Raw genomic sequence first — 16007 nt, forward strand, 5'->3', positions numbered from 1 at the left:
CCTTCCTATTACATCCACATCTTAAATTCTAACAATTTAATAGACATTTGGAGTTGGAGGAGTCATTATCACTGCTAAATGACATGGAATATCTAAAAAAAAAAAAAAAGATATCAAAATCAACATTACATATGAGAAGAATTAAAACTAGAATACTACACAACAATAAAGAATAAATGGACTCAATCAATGGAGAACAGAGCTGCCTTGTTCTGAAGGCAACGTGGATAAAGGCTACAAGCTCCCAAACATAGCTGCCCTTTTGATAAAATGTCCCTTTGAAAGGACCTTCAAGGTTATGAGTCCAGAGGCATAGTTGCCCTGTCTTTTGATGATCAAATAACTTGTTTTGAGAAGACCAAAGGCAGAATCCAGAATAAAATTAAAACCCATTCTCTGAGAAGACCATAGCAGCAGCTTGCATCAGCTTATTTTGAGAAGACCAAAGTAGCAGAACTCATTCTTTTCTTTGTTTTCTTATGAAGATACCCCATCAAGTGGGACCACATAATATTGTCTTCAATGGGGTTGGTCCTCTAGGTTGCATCCCTTCCCAAAGGGTGAAATCAAAGAAAGGTTGATGCTTAAAGCAAGTCAATGGGTTCAGAAAGCTTACAAAATCAGAAATATTACACAACTTACCTTCGGTTCTTGGCTTATAGACGGGAAGTGGGGGTCACTCCAGTTGCTGTTGGGGCTTCTGCTACAGCCTTCGAATCCAGTTGCTACTAGGGCTTCAAGCTACAAGCCTTCGAAGATTTGCTACTAGGTCTTCAAGCTTCAGTTGCTTCAATGCCGACTCACCTCGCTGGAGTCGCCAGATCTACTCAAATGAGTTGCGGCCTTCTGCTGCTAACGGTTTACTCTCGCAGCTAAGGTCGCGGTTGAGAGAGAGCATATAATGGTTTGGAAGAAAATGAGTTCTTTTTAGAGTTTAAGTATAAGGGTAAAATGGACATTTCTCACTTTCAGTTAATGGTGTTACAAATTAGGTGTGCGGTAGACATTATTTTCATTTTTAGGGGTTACGCCAAGTTATTTTCAAATTTATGGGTGGTACTGGATATATGGGGAAGTGCAATTTCTACGCACGCGTAAGGGCCCATGGGAGAGTAGAGGAAACATTAATAAAATAGTCATTTTTCCTCATGAGGGATGGGACTGATCATTTCACCCTCAATACCCCCATGTGTCTGGGCATAGAGGCCACACTCCGCCACGAAAAACATTATATATATACTAGTAAAAATCTACAAGTGCAAAATGCACGTGGGACAAGAATGTGTTTGTATGTGTGCCTTACCCAAAAAAAAATGTGTGTATGAGAGAGAGAGAGAGAGAGAGAGAGAGAGAGAGAGAGAGAGAGAGAGAGATTATACGGTTAACTTTATAAGATGTACAAACAAATAAAATGTGAAGTAAATTTTATAATCAACAGAACTCTTTTTAATCAAAGATCAAATTCTAAAAATACAATCCAAACTGTTCTATAGGAACTTGTTTGAATTCCTTTGGTAAACGCTTAATCCATGATCAAAGAATAAGTTCTCCTCAACAGCGGCCTCTATCCTTAAATTTTCATGTTGAAACTCTATGGGTTTTTCATTTCATATAATCCAAACTATAAAACATAAGGATCATGAAATGAGAGATTGAAGTCCATTCCATCTTTTCCACTCTTCCCGTAATAAGATAATAAGAGCTATGTTCAATTAATTGAACAATTCAGAAAAGGCAAAGGCATTTTCTCAAATGGGATTCTATAATAAACTTCATTCAAGATAAAAGATCATAAAAGTCCAAGATATTTAATGCATTGTTGTTTAAGCTTAGATCTCAGGCAGTTTTTAAGATCAATCTCTTTCCCTTCTTCAATGTCCAACTTGCTCAAAGTGAATCTAAGCCTTTTTAGTCTTAGAAGCTTTATCTCATATCACAATGCATACTGCATTGTATAGGGCAGAAATAATTTTTAGACTGGAATTAACAGGTCAATAACCAACATATCATTATATTTTAATGAGTTGGACAACATCATGACTCTTCAACTCTTACATGCTACAAAGTGTTCTTACCTCTTCCTGAAACATTCCACTTTTAAAAGCACATTCTCATGAAAAGGCATCAGCTTCTTGGCTTCCAAGATTTTTCTCCATGGAACTGAACCAACTACTAGTTGATAAAGACGACAAAGAGATGCAAAACTCCTTCCATGAAGGTACAATATGCTACCAAGACCACTTGACCGAATTGGAAGATACCCAAATCGATATGAATCAACCAATACAACCGATCTATAACAATTCCTAAATTAGCATCAGTTTGGGTAGAATATTCTCACACAAACACATGGATCACATAACCATTAGCACGAGATATGAAAAGTTAGAATAAAAAAATAATGAATGATTACTGAATCAAATAACAGAGGAAAGAGGAGAGACTAACCTGAATCAACCATGCATGCTACAAAACAAAGTTAGTGACAATATATATATATATGAAAAAAAAAATCTAAACTATTAATTACTATTAAGAGATTGTTAAAAACCCTATTAATCATCTACTAAAATTGAGATAGGTGGTAGATTATATTTTATTTCTAAGAAAGATATTTGTCCAAACTCCGGTCCAGAGATTGTTTATTATGGATCCTGCAAATCTTCCATGAAGAAGAAAAAAATTGGGGAGATTCCACATGCAGAATATCGCAGGGTGGAGGATCAATGCAAGTTTCCAGGAGGTGTTCTTGCAGTCCAATTTCAGACTTGGAAGAATAACAAGCAATGAGCAAGTGAGAAACCAAATTCCCTCTTAAGTTTTGCAAGGAGGGGAGGGTGTAGGGGGAGAGTAGAAGAGTGGGAGAGAATACCGAAAATAAGGAATAATGAAAAATAAATATTTTCTTTTTTAGTGTAAATATGGAATTAGATAGATTGTGCTAGATAGAAGGAGAGAGAGGATAGATATTTTCTTTTTTTAATGTAAATATGGAATGAGATAGATTGTGGCAAGATAAAAGGAAAGAGAGAGGAGGAAAAGAGTTTCAAAAGGAAAAAGGAGAGAAAGAGAGATAGATAAGGAAACTGATATTTAATCATAGGGATAATTATAAGATTTTTTTTAAAAACTAAAACGGAATTAGGAAAGTAATTATGGAGAGAAAATATAGAAAGATATACTTTCTATATACAGCGTTGTGAAGGTTTGAGAGAGATTGTTTTTTTGGGGGTAAAATAGTTTGAGAGAAGGTGGAGGGTGTGAGAGTTTGAAGAAGATAAAGAAATTAATATTTATTTATAAAAAAAAAAAATAGGAAAGCAATAGGGGAGATTTTTTTTTTTGTTTTTTTGAGAAAGTGATTTAGTTTCTTAATAAACATGATAAGAGGGAGAGTTATAGTAGGATATATTCATCCAATATAATTATGAGACAAAACATGGAGAGAGAGAGAGAGAGAGAGAGAGAAATTATAACCACTGAAAAGATAGAGAGAAAGAGGGATGAGTATGTAAGTCTCCTACATCTATAATGCAAATTTGAAATTTAAAATTATTCAAAAAACGACAATGAATTTTTACAAAAATTTTCCGGTTTAGCCAAACTCGGATTATTCTCATCTAATCCAGCCATATCGATGATCTACAAGAAAAAAAAGCCTGGAGAAGAAAAGAACCTAATTCAATACACCTTTATAGTTCATAAACCCATAAATCCAATATGATCCATAAACCCTAGATAAGAAAAACCTAGGTAGCGATAAGCATAGTCAAGAAGAAAGCTCAACAAAGAAGAAAATTCAAAAATATTATCATAAGAACAATGATCTAGAAACCTACATGATTCCTAGTTGGCTTCTTGCACGAAAAATAATGTTGTTGCAGGTCTAAAGGGCGATCATATCCGTTGCTACTCTTACGGATGAATTGCTTAATTGTTAAACCTATATGTGGTTCAATTGTGTATAATGTAGAGGTGAAAGTTTAGCCCTGACAACCCGAACCTGCCCTGTCCCGCCCTGAGCCCGAATAGGGTATGGGCCAAGTTTTTTTACCCTAAGGGCGGATTTGGGTTGAAAAACCCCAACCCTGATGGGTTGGGTTAGGGTTGAGGCCTCAACCCGGCCCGAAATTTAACCTTACATCTTTATAATAGAAATTAGGGCCCCCATAGTTTGAGACATGAATGGAAAAAAATGTCAATCACGGTTAATCCAACCATTATAGAAGCCAAGGTCAACGCAACCCAACCCAACCCAACCCGGCACTGATAGGGTCAATTAGGGTCGGGTTGGGTTGGTATGAACCCGGTAGGGTTGGGCCTAAACATGAACCCAACAGGGTTGGGTTGGGCCTGGATTGAATTTTGAGGACCTAGGGTTGGATTAGGGTTTTAAGAAACCCGGTCTAACTGTTTCACCCCTAGTATAATGTATTCTAGCTGACATATACATGTCATTCCTAACAAATATGTAGTTAATTCAAGGACATAGCATAAGATTATAATAATGATTTGGGGTTGAAATCAATATTTTGGAAGTTTGACTATAATAAGTTGAGATGTATGATATTATGGTTAAAATTAAGAGATTTTGAATTAAAAAAACTGGCCAAATTGGAATGGGCTTGCCCAGTCCATTTCTAAATGGGCACTTTCATACCCTCACTTGGGTTATTAGAAGTCTTCTTTCCCATAGGACCTTCTAAGTATTGCGTCTTTTCTTTTGCTCAATAATGTCTAAATTATATTCACTTTAACAATAACAGATTCAGTGTCATAAAAAAAAAAAATTGTGAAACAGAAGTGGAAAGCTTTTTAATTTTCTCATTTTCTTTTGATTGACAATTGGCACCATTTCTCTGTGATTTCATTCCATGTCCTTTTCTCCTAACGATCATCGTCATCCATGGTTGAGAGAAAGAAAGCAAGAAAATTGAGTTACCTTTGTGACACAAAGGCTGCAACCAAATACTCTACAAAACCGAAACTTGACCTCAATGGAAGAAAAGAAAAATCTGCAAAATGAGAGAAAAATCAGTTCAGTTCAGTTCAGTTCAGAGAGAGAGAGAGAGAGAGAGAGAGAGAGAGAGAGAGAGAGAGAGAGAGAGAGAGAGAGAGATTTATGGAAAAATTTAAAGATAAGAAAAAGTAAGAAAACGTGAGGGTGAGGAAGAGGAGGAAAGGATATAATAAAAATTAAGAAAATCTAAATAAAAAATAGAAAGGATACCAACAATTTAAGAGAAATAAAAAAAAAAATGCAAAAATGATAAGAAAGAAAATATAGAGAATTTAATTAAATAAGAAGGATAGAATAGTCCAAAAAAAGATTAGCCATGAAATATAGGTACATACATTTATATAATAGTATGATAGTATGATATATATATTAAAAGGAATATGATTGATCTCTTTGGATTTTATTTATATTAAATATATTAAAAACATCATGACTTGTTCTTCAAGTTTGACTCACTTGCATTAAATACTATTGTAAATAATTTTCAACTTGTTGGAAATTCTTTTCACCCTCATAGTAAATAATTTCTAAAACAATTTAAAAGACAATTAAAAGAAAGTTAAAAGTTAAAACGTTCATCCAAGACAAGAAGGTTAAAATTAAAATTTCTTATTTCACCACTTAAGAGACAAGAAGTTGCAGCCTTTATAAAGACAAAAGATATACTTCGTCACTAACCCATACATGAATCCTTCTCGTTCAAGTAAGTGATCTGAACCAGCCTAGCACACGCCCTTTTGTTTTTTCACTTTATGGCTCAGTCAACATGTCAAGTATTAGTTGCAATTAATTTTTAAGCCAATAGATTGTTGTATGGTCACATGGCCTCTGTATCAGTGTCAGAGACCAATGAGAACCACACACCAGTCATCAATTTTTTCCCTAATTTCTATTTTATAAATAGAAAAATCGATTATTCGTGGTAGATTGTAAAGTATTGGAACCTATCTTTTTTTTTTTTTGGTAAAGATGTATCGGAACCTATCTTCAACTATATAAATTATCAATCATGATTCATGTGTACTTACACGTATCAAAATTAAAAATCTTTAGAACTTTTAAATTAATTTATTTGACCGAGTTTTCCTTCATCACAGTCGAAATGTGACCCTCCTCACTCCTCATCTCCCTCTCCCTTTTGTACGTCGACCCGTTACCTTTCCTATTAAAAATTCCTTCCTCGATGAGAGAAAATAAAATGAGGCAATGTCATCAATGTTTCTCACTCACAATAATTGAATTCTATCTAAGTCCCTCCCAACACATTAAATAACCCTCTCTCTCCTCACTCCTCACTCCTCTCAGCCACAAAGAGGGAAGGTAATTAATCTTTTAGCAACAAGGGATCCATTATCCATTATCCATCATCACTCCTCACCACACCATTGGATCCTGATACGGTAGAATTTGTCACCCCATAAGGCGAAGACACGTGGCATCTAAGGGAGGAACACATGTTGCCCATCCAATGGAGGCCGTAAAGCTTCAAACCTCGTGAGGAGAAGATGCCCGAGGGGGGTTCCCAAAACCCTAGGCCGAGAAACCCTATAAGAGAGAACCCGAAAGAAACCTGGAGGGAGGTACGCCGAGACCCACCATTACTCCTGTAAAAATATTGTTCTGCCGATCACTAACTTGGGCATCGGATGACTAATCCCGGAGATACGTCTGGGCCTCTGCCTTCTGTGCTTGTGCAAGTTGGCCCATACGGATTGACAGTAACAGATTGGCGTTGTCTATGGGAACGACAGTAATGGTGGGGAAAACCTACAATCATAAGAAAACCAAAGCAGCACCGAGTATAAACATGGATAAGGGGGAAGCTTCAGGAGGGCTCCCCCCTTGACAAAAATCGACGAAGAACGGAGAAACAATAATCGGGAAGGTTCCGCGAGGGACCAACGCTCGACCGGATATTCGGTACATGGAGATAGTAATCTTCCACCCCCTCCTAGGGCGCAGGAATATGTCAGAAGGGAGCAGTTCGACGCCCTTCAGGAGAAGTATAAACGAATGGCTGAGACAATGAAGGAGGTCTCTAAGGCCATCTCTCAAAGGATAGGCGGAGCACCGCGAGGATCCCATGTCCAACTAGAGCAAGCCCAAAACGAGGGCCGGAGTAGTTCAGGATCGATAAGGTTTGGCTGAAATCCTTGAAACCAAGCCATGAGGGAAAACCCTGCACCCAAAGAAAAGGCGCGGCGTGCCACCGGGGCCAGGCATGAGGGACCACGCTAAGGAGACGGACAGAGATGTGAGGACTCGGGGTTGAAGCAGATGATCCTAGACCTGAAAGACGAGATCCGGAAGGTCGCAAAAAACCAGACTGAAACTCACGAGCCAGACCTCACTAATGACACGACTCTAGTTGATGAGATCATGAGGGGCCCGCTCCCAATCGATTTTCGTCCACCCAAATATGACACCTATGATGGGTCTGGAGAACCCGTTGATCATCTGAAAGGCTTCAAGGTTGCGATGCAATTTCACCAAGTCTCGGAAAACATCATGTGTCACACCTTGCCTTTAACATTTAGAGGAGCGGCAAGGTTATGGTACAACCGCCTGCTGACGAAATCGATTCACAGCTTCAACGATATGAGTTACTTCTTCGTGAGGGGATTCTTCAGTAGCCAACCCCTTCAGAAGACCACATTGAACCTAACCAACGTCAAACAACATGAAGGAGAGTCACTGCAAAGCTATATGAAGCGCTTCCAGCAGGAGAAGATCACGATCAGAGGTTTGGACCCGAAAGAAGAGTTCATGGCCTTGTTGGGAGGCGTCAAAGATAAAGAGCTAAAAAGGTCTTTGGCAAAGCATACACCGAAGAACCTAGCTGAGTTGAGGGCTCAGTGTGATAAGTATATTCAGATGGAAGAAACCCTCCAAGATGATGAGGAAGCTAAAGCGAAGACGGGGAGTAAAAGGACCTAAAAAGATGATGACAAACCTTCCGAGGGCAAGAGACGAAAGTCTAAACGTGATCAGGCACCTAGTTTGCTAAAGAAGTTCGAGAGATATGCACTACTAAACCGGAGACGGACGGACGTGCTAATGCAAATAAAAGAAACCCCAGACACCAGAGTCATGAAGTGGCTTGGGAAGATGGGACGACATCCTGAGAGACGCATCATGGACAAGTATTGCCACTTCCACAGAGACCACGACCATGACATCGAAGATTGTTGACACCTGAAAGGAGAGATCGAAGGAATGATCCAAAGAGGATACCTAGGTTGGTTTGTAGACCGCGAAAAGGAGGATGCCCAAGACAACAATGACCGCAGGGACAACTGCGAAAGAGACGGTAGAGGCTGCCGTGAAAGAAGGGGGCCAGCCCGTAGGGGCAATAAGGAACGGCAAAGGGACTAGACACCCGAGGAAGCTAACCATCGCCCCCGTGATGATCATAAAATCCTAACTAGGATTATAGCAACTATCACTGGAGGCCTAACTGGCTAGAGATAGTTCCATCTCGACTAGGAAAGCAAAAGCTGATAGTTCCATCTCGACCAGGAAAGCAAAAGCCTATGCGAGAATTGTGCATGTGACAGAATGGTCAAACAAGAGGGCAAGGACGGGGACAGTTATCTTTTTCTAGGATGACGACTTGGAACGGGTGCAGACGCTACATGACGATGCCCTGGTAATCACCATGACAGTAGCCAATTACAGAGTAAAAGGATCTTGGTGGATAACGGCAGCTCAGCTGATATCCTATTCCTTGAAGCCTTCTAGAAGATGGGTCTAGATAAAGGAAAGCTGAAGAAGGTCGAAGACCTGTTGCAAGGGTTCTTGGGCACCCCGGTCAAATTAGAAGGGTCAGTTGAGCTGTCGGTAAGGGCAAGCACCGGAGACCGCCAGATAACAGTTATGATCAACTTCCTGGTAGTAGACATCACTTCAACGTACAACGCCATACTAGGGAGAGTTGGCTTAAACTTATTAAAGGCTATCGTCTCCACACCACACCTCAAGATGAAGTTCCTAACTAAGAATGGGGTTGGAGAGTGTCGAGGCGATCAGGAGGCATCCCGTAAGTGCTACGCCACCACCTTATGGGGGAAGGGAAAGGTGGGCAAAGCGCTCCCGATAGAAGATCTACGCGATGATACAAATTATCAGAGGGGAGAACCGACTGAGGAGCTGATACAAGTCCAAGTCGAAGTTGAAGAAGGGGATAGTACTCGCCAATTCTAAGTTGGGGCTCCAATACCAAGACAACAATGGGAAAAACTCATCTCATTCCTCTGAGGTAATTCTTACGTCTTCGCCTGGTCGACCTCAGACATGCTTGGGATAGACCAAGAAGTAATAGAGCATCGTCTGAGCATCGACCCGACTAAAAAGCCGATATAGCAGAAGAAGAGGACCTTCACCCCCGAGGGGCAGTAGAAGATAGATGACGAGATAGAGAAGTTACTAGAAGCAAAGTTCATCCACGAAATCCAATACCCCAAATGGATATCCAACGTGGTTATGGTCCCAAAGGCAAACAGGAATTGGAGGATCTGCATCGACTTCACGGATTTAAACAAGGCCCTGCCCAAAAGACAGCTACCCCTTACCAAAGATAGACCTTCTCATCGACGCCACTTCGGGACATGAGCCACTGAGCTTCATGGACGCGTACTCGGGATACAATCAGATCAAGATGTGTGAGGAAGATGTCCCGAAGACATCCTTCGTGACCAAGGGAGGACTTTACTGCTACGAAATAATGCCCTTCGGACTAAAAAACATGGGGGCCACTTATCAAAGGTTAGTAAACAAGATCTTCAAGGGGATGATTGGCAAGACTATGGAGGTGTATGTGGATGACATGCTAGTGAAAAGCCTGAAGGCAGAACACCATATCTGAGACCTAGAAAAGGCGTTCCAAGTATTAAGGCAATACAACATGAAGCTGAATCCAACAAAGTGTGCATTCGGAGTAGCATCGAAAAAGTTCCTCGGCTTCATAGTTTCCGAGAGGGGAATCGAGGCCAACCCAATGAAAATATAGGCCATCCGAGATATGAGGTCACCACAGAATGTGAAGCAAGTCTAGGCGCTCACAGGTAGAGTTGCCGCCCTAGGATGGTTCATGTCTCGGTCAGTTGATAAGTGCCTTCCTTTCTTCAAAACCTTGAAGGGGTCGAAAAAGTTCAAGTGGACAGAGTGCGAAAAGTCCTTTGAACTATTGAAAGAATACCTAGCGATGCCCCCACTACTGATGAAGCCAAATACAAAGGATACCTTGCAGTTATACCAAGCTGTATCGACTGTGGCAGTAAGCGTGGTACTGATAAAGGAAGAAGGAAGACAACAACGGCCAATATATTACGTTAGCCGAACCCTTTTGGACGTAGAAACAAGATACAGAAAGATGGAGAAAGTAACATACGCCCTGGTGATAGCGGTAAGAAAGCTGAGGCCCTATTTCCAGTCACACATGGTGAGCGTGCTCACAGACCAACCTCTGAAGAAGATACTGCAGAGGCCAGATATGTCTTGCCGCCTAGTAAACTGGGCCATAGAATTGGGAGAATTCGACATCCAGTACAAACCAAGAACCGTAATAAAAGCACAAGCCCTACGGACTTCATAGCCGGGACAATGCTCCCAGATGAACCCCAGGAGTCTGTCGAGACTCGGGCAGAAAGGACTTGGACATTATATGTGGATGGTGCATCCAACAGCACAGGAAACAACGCTGGGATCATACTTGTTAGCCCTGAGGGATTCAAAATCGAGTATGCAATACGGTTCGACTTCGATGCATCCAACAATGAAGCTGAGTACGAAGCACTAATAGTTGGAATAAATCTAGCGCGGGCCTTGATGGTACAGGAGTTAGTAGTGCACAGTGACTCACAGCTCGTGGTGCGACAGGTGAATGGGGACTATGAAGCCAAGGAGCAAAGGATGGCCGAGTACTTGACAACGATGCTAGAGAAAGTAACAGCCTTCAAGGAGTTCGAGGTAAGGCAGGTGCCACGGGCAAAGAATGCCAGCACAGACGCGCTGTCACAATTGGCCACCTCTGACTTCATGGACCTCGGACGATCAGTGTATTTCGAAGTATTACCCCAACCAAGCACCGAAGGACCCCGGGAGGTGCCACTCGTTGGCAAGGACGGCCCTAGATGGATGGATGCCATAATCGAATACCTGAAGGAAGGAATGCTCCCTAAGGACAGGGACGAGGTAAGGAAGGTACGAATGCGGTCAGCATGCTTCCTATTGAAGGACGAGATGTCGTACAAAATATGGTTCACCACACCGTACCTCAAGTGCCTAAACCCTGCCGATGGTGAGTACGCACTCCGAGAAGTACATGAAGGGATATACGGCCAACACCTCAGAGCCCGGGCCTTGGCCCATAAAGTGCTGAGGCAGGGCCTGTTCTGGCCGACCATGAGGAAGGATGCGGAGTTGTTCATCAAGAAGTGCGTTAAGTGTCAGATGTTCGCCCCCGGCACTCGATGGCACCCTACTGATCTTTCTTCCCTGTTAAGCCCGGTACCATTTGCCATGTGGGGAATGGAGATCTTGGGCCTGTTTTCCCTGGCCACGAGGCAAAGAAAGTTTGTTGTGGTGGCGGTAGACTACTTCACGAAGTGGGCAGAAGCCGAAGCCCTGGCTACTATATCCGAAAAGAATGTAAATGACTTCTTCGAGAGGGCGGTAGTCTATCGATTCGGAATCCCCCGGGTGGTGGTAACGGACACTGGAACTCAGTTTGCCAACTCAACTTTTGGCTTATTTTGTGATGCCCTCGGCATTGACCATAGGAAAATGTCCATCAGTTACCCATCGACCAACGGACTGATAGAGGTAACCAATCGTATCCTGCTCCAAGGGATAAAGAAGAGACTAGATGACGCCAAAGAGTTATGGGCAGAAGAATTATACAACATCTTACTGCACAACTGAGAGATCAGCCACCGGAGAAACACCCTTCATTTTAACCTATGGCACTGAAGCTGTACTCCCTGTGGAGGTAGGAGCCGCGACCCATCAGATTCAGTATTACAATGAAGAAGAAAACGACAAAGGACTCCGAGCTAATTTAGACCTCTTGACTGAGGTCAGAGACGCCTCGTAAGAAAGGATCGCCTTCCTTTCCAAACTGTGCGCTCCTTGTCGAGGGTTGACTTTTCCTGCTCAGACGCCTCGAGGTCCCTTACCAGGGCTTCGGCTCGAATAGTCAGCTAGCCGACTTGGTTCTGAGCCTGAAAGAGATCAACAGTTGGAAAAAATATATATATATATATATACTAAAGGCCGAATGCCGAAGATTACCACTGTCATAAACACACAAGTGCTTGTAATCATGGCCTTGGTCCCTTGGCTTTGGGCCTCGGTCGTGTCTCTTGGCAGGCTCCCCTTCTGGACGAGCTCTCGGGCAACCCGCCCAATAGAAAGTGTCTCGCCCTCCTTGATGGACCACCGAGGGACGAACCCGACTTCGGCTCGAGAATGACTGCCTCTTGGGCTTCGCAAGTCAGCACTAGGGGAGGAGGCTCTTGGAGGGGATGTACCCCGGCTTGGGGCCTCGAGCGCCTGAATGGCCTCGGGGGTGGGGCCTTCAGATCTGGGCTTCTTCTTTGGGAGGGTGTCGAAAGTCGAAGCCCCTCTTTTCTTGCCTTTCTTCAGCTGCCTCTGCTGGGCATCTTGGGCCCTGGCTTCCTTCAGCTGGGCCTGTCTCTCGGCCATGACCGCTCTAGCTTCTGCTCTTGAAATTTGCAATGCAACAAAGATGGTCAAGATCAGTACGAGAATGCTAAATCCGAAGCAAAAACAATGGCAAACCTAGGACTCACCCGGGCTAAGCCCGAATAGGAACAGAAAGGCATCCGACTGGAGGCTACTGGACTAGACGGGCCAACGAAGTGTCTTGTCCTTAGCCATCGACAGTGACTCTGCATCTGTCCTGAAGAGGGTAGGTGCAGATTTCACGTCCTTCAGGTCTGGGATGTCCCAAGTATTACCGAAGGGGAACCCTTCGGATACCCTCACAAAAAAGAACTTCAACTTCTAATCGTGTATCGAGGTCGGTATCGATTCAAAAATCGGAGGTCTATCCTAGGGCAGAAGTAGTACCAGCCCGAGTCTCCCTTGCTGGAATCAAGAGACATACAATTGAGGAAGAGAGGAAGGGAGAGTGGTCTCCCCATCCGAGAGAAGAATACGATGAAACTAAAGACCTATCGCCACCCGTTCGGGGTCAGCTGGGCTGAAGAGATGCCATAGTGCCGAAACACCTGGCTGAAGAAAGGGTGAAGAGGGAGCTGAAGCCCGGCCTTGAAGGCATCCCGATAGAAGCAAAGCTCTTTGGAATTTCGGTAGCTCGCTCTATCTTCGGGCCTCGGTATCTGAACGACGAACTCGTCCAGGATACTACATGACGCACGGAGCTCCATTAGCTCCTCCTCGGTTATGGTCAACACTATATTCCTGGCTTTGACCTCCAGGGACTCGTTTGCTTGGGCCCTGGAGTCGAGAAGCCCCTCCCTAATACCTCCACCACTCATATCACTGGCAGTAGAGGATGAGGAGGCATCTGAAGATGTGGATGTGGAGGACGAGTCCGAAGACATCCCTCGAACCTGACCGGGAACTCCGATGCCTAGAGACTGTGCCCTCGGATGACGAGGGGCCACTACCTAAAGAGCTAGACATGACTTACTTCTCAGTGACTCTGGCCGAACTGAAGATTAGAGGAAAGTTAAGGACGAAGGACAAAGGGTCAGAGAAATGAGTAGAATATGACAAAATGAGAGAAAGTGACACTATTTATAGGCAACAGTGCGTCGATACGACTCCCCAACCTCATTAAATGCAGTACACATCATCTGCATGAGATTTCCAAAGTACACTCAAGCAAAAGCGCACGAGCGTAGTACCACACCCAGATTCGAGTAGACATGATCGAAAGTCACTACCCTGGAAGTGGCTCAGGCTAAGGCCAAGTGGACCCAACCGAAGGTCTCAACCTCGATAGGGGGCTCAAGCTAAGGCCGAGTGGACCTAGTCGGAGGTCTCAACCTCGGTAGGGAACTCAGGCCAAGGCCGAGTGAACCTAGCCGAAGGTCTCAACCTTGGTAGGGGGCTTAGGCTAAGGCCGAGTGGACCTAATCGAAGGTCTCAACCTCGATAGGGGGCTTAGGCTATGGTCAAGTGGACCTAGCCGAAGGCACCTCAGTAGGGGGCTCAGGCTAAGGCCGAGTGGACCTAGCCGAATGTCTCAACCTCGGTAGAGAACTCAGGCCAAGGCCGAGTGAACTTAGCCAAAGGTCCCAACCTCGGTAGGGGGCTCAGGCTAATGCCAAGTGGACCTAGCCGAAGGTCTCAACCTCGATAGGGGGCTCAGGCTATGGCCGAGTGGACCTAGCCGAAGGTCTCAACCTCGGTAGGGGACTCAGGCAGAGGCTGAGTGAACCTGACCGAACTTCACTACCTCGGAAGGGAGCTCAGGCGAGTGGACCTAGCCGAAGGTCTCGACCTCGGAAGGGGGCTCAGGCCAAGGCCGAGTGAACCTGACCGAAGGACACTACCTCGGTAGGGAACTCAGGCCAAGGCCGAGTGAACCTGATCAAAGGTTAGAACCTCGATTGGTGGCTCATGCCAAGACCGGGCATAACTAACCAAAGATTGTGTTTTCAAGACGAATGTCGAAACCGAAGGCTGAAGGGGCACACGAAAGCGAAATTAAGTAGTTACTTCCACTGAAAGAGCATCCTAGTGAAAGTAAGGGAGTTGCTGATACGGTAGAATTTGTCACCCCCATAAGGCGAAGATACGTGGCATTCGAGGGAGGAACACATGTCGCCCATCCGATGGAGGTCGTAAAGCTTCAAACCACGTGAGGAGAAGATGCCCAGGGGGGTTCCCAAAACCCTAGGCCGAGAAACCCTATAGGAGGGAACCCGAAAGAAACCTGGAGGGAGGTATGCCGACACCCACCATTACTTCTGTAAAAACACTATTCTACCGATCACTAACTTGGGCATCGAAGGACTAATCCCGGAGATACCTCCGGGCCTCTGCCTTATGTGCTTGTGCAGGTCGGCTCATAAGGATTTTCGGCAGTAATAGATCAATAATGTTCGGCATGTCAAAACATGTACGAATATATATACCAACTAATATACACATGGAGTGTCGGACCGGTCTAAGGAAGAAAGAGAACAGAGTGTCAAGCAGGTCTAGTGAATAAAGAGACAATTGAGCCAAGCAACATAAGGAGCGCACCGATGAAGAGCGATAAAACAATTTCATATATAAGAGGTAGAAAAGGCATTTTATGCAATGAGTAAATGAGAAGTGATCTGTGATGAAAATACAACTACCCTTTGGGAACCCCTCCCTAAAGGTCAAGTTACCAAATCTAAAGATAAGAAGGTTTATGACAAAATCAACTTGAAATGCATTGGGAGTTTGATCCTAGGAGCCTCAGCTCTCTCTCTGAATAGGGTGTTTGTTAGGTCAAATAAAAGGATAACTTCAATCAGTCCAAGAGGGTTTACTGAAGCCAAGTTTCTATAAAGTTGTACATTAATCTCTGCTTATTTATGTTGTCGTTTGCCAACCCTATTAAGTTGGGATAAGGTTGTTTAGGGATTCACTGGATCTAAATCTTAAAAAGAAAAAGTGAGCCGAATCTGTGGCCATACATCCAACATCACCACCCAATATATCAAGAGACAAAGGTGAGCTTCAACAGACGTGGTTGTTGCAGAAATACAGTGGGCTACAGGCTACAGGCTACAGCCACCAAAAGGGGCGTAGGGGATCTGAAAACTATGAACGTATCCACATTAGCCAAGAGCTGAAGTCAAGTACTGCTTCTTGTGTAGTATTCCTTTCAAACATAAAATCTAATCGAAACCTTACCGAATCACAGTAACTGATTCCAGAGTGAAATCAGGAAATTGCTTTTAGAGATCTAATGGGAAGGCTCAATCTGCTATGTTTAATGGAAATAATGTAGACGAAA

The sequence above is a fragment of the Macadamia integrifolia genome, chromosome 6 (assembly GCF_013358625.1).
Source record: "Macadamia integrifolia cultivar HAES 741 chromosome 6, SCU_Mint_v3, whole genome shotgun sequence".
In the NCBI taxonomy this organism is placed as follows: domain Eukaryota; kingdom Viridiplantae; phylum Streptophyta; class Magnoliopsida; order Proteales; family Proteaceae; genus Macadamia; species Macadamia integrifolia.